Below are 5435 nucleotides of genomic sequence, written 5' to 3'. Positions count from 1 at the left end.
AATAGTGTGGCTAAACCCCGCCTCCGCAGAAGATGATCAACGCCTGCTTCTACATCACTGCCTGTTTAGCTCCGCCCACTGATTCGAGCATGTAGTGTAAATAAGGAGAGGCAAAAGCAGTTTTAAACAGAAAACAAAACTATAAAGATGCTCAGAGAAAACAGAAAGATGCTGTGCAGAGCCAAGCTGTGGGAAAAAAACACAGTCTTTGCATTGCCTTCCTTCTGATCCCAACATTAGGAGAGAGCGGATGAACTTAATTTTTAATGAAGTTCCAGCATCAGTAAGAACTTGGTCCTTTATTCACTACATTTACCGCAGATTCATTTACAAGCAAGACACAATTCAACAGGATTTTCAGAAAGATTGAAACTAAAAGGCGATGCTGTGCAGAATATTTTGGATCTGACAGTAATGTTGCGCCACACAAGTGTGAGCATTTATTATGTGGTCACTGCTGCTTTGTCTGTTATTTCTGATCATTTGATATGCAATGAATATTTATGCGTTTTTAACCTAAATCACATGAGCATCTATCTACAAGTACGGATAACTGTAGGCTTGGAGCTAGTTGGCGTGCCGAAAGGTAGTGGGTGTGGATAAAGGTCTTTCTAATTGGATAGTGTTAGGGGTTAGTTAGCATTCTGATAAAGGGGGTCAAGACAGGACCATTGCTTCTAATTTATGATGTATTTTGATGTAAAAATCTTGATAGCATTATAAGTGGACCTCTGAGAACAGTACAAAATAAAAAACAAAGGCAGTTCATGACCCTTTTAAAGTCTACAGCAATCTGGGCCCAATATCCCATTTACACTGTGGGTATCAAGCCAAAAGAAAATTAATTACAGCATCCTTTCTGTAAAAGTGGATACTTTGACTTCCCTCAGCAAATACACTTCAGAAAAGAAAATGGGCTAGAAAAAAAAAGGAGTTGAAAGTGTGCCAAACTAAGGTCGCCCTGCCCCCAATTCACTCCCTGCTCACTTCATTCAACAGTGGGGAAAAGAAAAAAAACTGGGCAAAAAAAAGAGGGAGGGAGGGCATTCCCGAGCCAGACGGAGCTGTATGTGTGTGTGTGTGTGTGTGTGTGTGTGTGTTGACTCTGGGTCATAGCCAGGCCACACACACAGACGGCTGTTTACAGTCGGGCCATTACATCACCGCTCAGGCATGTGCTGATTCAGAACCGTAACAGCTGCTCCACTGCGATAACGGACAGCGAGACCTCCGAGATTCACAGCATCACAGGGAAAACTATGTGATACATCCCGTGTGACACATGCTTTTCCTCAAAAATATTCAAAATTCACTTTCACTAGGCCATTTATAGTGCTGTCACAACAACAAAATTCCAGTAGTCGATACCAATGCTGGGGAATTTACTATCCTTGATATATAGATTTCAATATCACTGCAAAAATGAGCATGTTAAACTCCTAGAAATGCTAAATAAAGGTAAAAAAAAAAAAAGGGGTCCGAACCGTTATGAAATTTGCCCACTTTACCAACATATCTAAAATACAAGTGAGCAGACACATGTGATGCATCATGCATTGCAGCAAAAATCATCCTACTCACCGGTCAGTGATCCACTGCACTAAAATAAGGTTTTTAAACTTTGTCGGTTTTGCATGACTTCAAACATTTAATAAGAGCATTTATTCACATAAAAAGCACTCATATTCACATTTTTGTATCAAACACTTATTACAAAATTTTAATAATATAATTTAAGTAATACACGAATCCTTTCAGCATACAACATAAAAAAAAAAGAAAATTGTTGGTTGCTTGATGATTGTTTCTTGATTGGATTTTAATGGTGGAGGGGCGGGATTTAAAGAGCATGAGCAGATGATATGGGTTTTCGACAAATATATTTTTTGTAGTTTGTACTGTAGTTATCCTTCAATGTAAACAGTCTGAAAAGTTGTTCATCAAAAAGTGCATGATAAATAAAGATATTGTCTCTCAAAAGAAAGAGTCAACTCTGAACTGCCTTAACGAGTCGTCATATTTTCGAATCTTCTGCCTGTTACCTATATACATCACAAGGTAACACATGTGCATAATCCCAGCCTGCCCACGAAATACAAACACTCTGACCTGTCCACAAACACTTCCGCTAGTTAGTGTGTTACATCAGGTCGAGAAGACACTGTGTTCTGCATGGTGAAAGCAAGTTTGTTTTGCTTTCTAAAGGGTTACTCCACCCAAACATTAAAATTTTGTCATTAATCACTTACCCCCATGTCATTCCAAACCCGTAAAAGCTTTGTTCGTCTTCAGAACACAACTTAAGATATTTTGGATGAAAACCGGGAGGCTTGTGACTGTCCCATAGACTGCCAAATAAATAACAGTGTCAATTAGGGGTCGACCGATTATCGGCGTGGCCGATTATCGGCGCCGATATTAAGCATTTTTATTGTTATCGGCATCGGCCATTTTCAAAACCGATTTGCCGATAAAACCATTTTATTTTGAATGCGCGATCTGGCACTGATCCAGCCACCTCAGTCAGAGCGCACCGCTCTGTGGCCTAGACTAAGTCCAGCCCATCGTCCGTCTGATTTGTTGGGAGTCACGAGCCTGGCCAATCAATACGGCTGGCGCGGCTGGAAAATTTTCCGCTCTCACAAAGCACAGGAGCTGCTTCAGTGATCATCATCACACATCAATAAGTTATCTCTCGAAGGTAAGAATGCAGTAAAAGTTTCAATAAATCACTACACTGAAGTTGCAAAACACCTAAATATAATCGATTTATGATGACAAGCCCTGTTCAGTTATTATACTGTGAATTCCCTGTCAATGTCCGTCATTGCAGTGATATGCTTTAACGGATCATCACATCAGTGCTGAGATAGTGAAACTAAAACCTACTTCTCTCACCATTCGGCCAACTTAACGTTGTATTGTGAATAGATTATCAACACGAATGAATTCACTCACGTCTGCTGCGGTTTTTTTTGTGTTGTTCACATAGCTTCACTGAACAGCGTCCGTTCCGTTAGGGCTCTTAGTCAAATAAATTGCGCATATTTGGAGAAATGTTGCTTTATTCTAACATGATTGCAAAATAATTTATCATACAGATTCAGAATTACCATTATGCAATTTTGAAGAGCAGAAAGGGCAACAAGCGCGAGCTCTGACGCCCTGACGCGACGCGAGCTCCCTATTCCTGATTTAGTTATCTCCGCGGCCGGGCTCTCTCTCATTTGACTAATAACCAGGGTGCGATTTGCCGGGAGGGATGGGGGGATTTCCCCCCTTCTGGTCTATGCATCCCTGCCTCTGCTGAATAACTTTTATCCCCGGTGGGGATAAAAAACATCTTGCAAACCCGCTCTGACGTCCAGATCTGAATCAAATGATTCGCGATACGCGATCCGATTGAGGCGCATCGAAACAGTGAATCATTTTGCGACGCAATGGTTTAACTGATTCGGAGTTTCAAAAAGCTCCGTTGTGTTCTTTGCTCACTTTCTCGATTTAATTTGTTGTTTTGAATAAACCGTGGACATAAATCATTACAATTAATAGGCCTAACGTAGGCTTACAATGTTTTATTAAACTGAGATCACACTAAATACAATTTCCGTCCGTATTAAAAAACATTTCATAAAATTTTTCAAAAGCATCCCCCCCTTTGTTTATTTCACAAATGGCACCCTGCTTATAACCCTATGCTAATAACCGTAAATTGTCAATAATCTCACATTGCACGTTTCTGGATGACGCTGTCCTGTATACTTCCTAGTTTTGTATCGCCGTGATAAACAGTCAAACAAACATTTTACACATCAAAATAAAAAAAAAAACGCTATTACAGTATGGGTTGTGTGTGATTTTAATGCAATTCTGGGTTGCAAATAAAATGCTAAATATAACACACACACACCCACACATATATATATATAATATATATATATATATAGATATAGAGAGAGAGAGAGAGAGATACATTTATTTTCCAATTATTGTTCATTTTGTTGCTGTTTAAAATTTGCTTTAAGTTTTACTTTGTTTATAGGATGCTGCTAATGGATGCAAGTTTTACTTAGTTTACAGAATGCTGCTGATGGATGCTCCCAGCACTTTTTTATGTTTGTTGTTATTATTAATATTAATGTTGTTATTATGAACAGTTCTCAGAATTAAAGATGTGTTAAAATAATTTAAAGAGAGTCTTTGTCAGAGGCCTTTTATTCTTAATTTTGACATTAATTTCATTTTTACACAAGACACATATCGGTTCAAAATATCGGTTATCGGTCTCCTTGATCTGTAATAATCGGTATCGGCATCGGCCCTGAAAAACGCATATCGGTCGATCCCTATTGTTTATCGGTTGGAAAGTTTGAAAAGCATCATCAGAATACTCCATCTGCCATCAGTGATTCGACATAACGTTATTAAGCGATGAGAATACGACGAGAAAAACAAAAATAATGAATTTATTCAACAATTCCTCTCCTGTCTCACCAAATCAGCGTAGCGCCATTTTGGTAATTCTGAGCTGTATGCAGATGGCGTACGCTCTTCTGTAAATTCATTATTTTTGTTTTCTTCATGTACAAAAAGTATTCTCGTCACTTTATAACGTTACGGTTGAATCACTGATGTCAGATGGACTATTCTGATGATGCTTTTCATACTTTCCTGGACCTTGACACTGTTATTTATTTGGCAGTCTATGGGACAGTCAAAAGCTTCCCGGTTTTCATCCAAAATATCTTAAATTGTGTTCCGAAGACGAACTAAGCTTTTACAGGTTTGGAACAACATGGGGGTAAGTGAATAATGACATAATTTTAATTTTGGGATGGAGTATCCCTTTAAGCAGACCAAATGACTGGAGAAACCCAGCCTACGTCACCAGAGAGAAATCTGTGATTTTCACTGGAAGATCGAGTTACAACATTTTGATTAAACACAAATAAATTATATTACTAAATTAAACACATATGGGTAAATTGCTCACAGTAAGACCTATAACACACGTTTACAAAATATAGAGTATTATCATGCTTACTTTATTTCATGCTTACTATTTTTGTACAGGAAGGGTGCATTTGCATATAATAAAATAACATATTAACAAAATAACATTTTAACTCTAGCAATTATGAAAATAATCACTCTGTTGTGTGCTTTTCCTAACAATATCCTTTCAGTTATGCCAATATTCATAATTAACTAAAAAAAAAAAAAAAGAAGAAGAGTAAAGTATAATGTTTATTAGTGTTTTTTTCTTTTGTGGGAGATGGAGGACTCCCCACTTAGTTTTCTTTAACCCGAGGGTCTGTGTTGAACGAGACGTGTTTACACAGGGTGTGTCTAGATGAAAACGTCGCTTTACAAAGACAAATGCACCTGAGACTCATAAAACTCAACATGTCCATGAAAACATCAAATCCATCTCT

This window comes from Cyprinus carpio, unplaced genomic scaffold (genome assembly GCF_018340385.1).
Source record: "Cyprinus carpio isolate SPL01 unplaced genomic scaffold, ASM1834038v1 S000006751, whole genome shotgun sequence".
Classification (NCBI taxonomy): domain Eukaryota; kingdom Metazoa; phylum Chordata; class Actinopteri; order Cypriniformes; family Cyprinidae; genus Cyprinus; species Cyprinus carpio.
Note: the sequence above shows the minus strand (reverse complement) of the source record.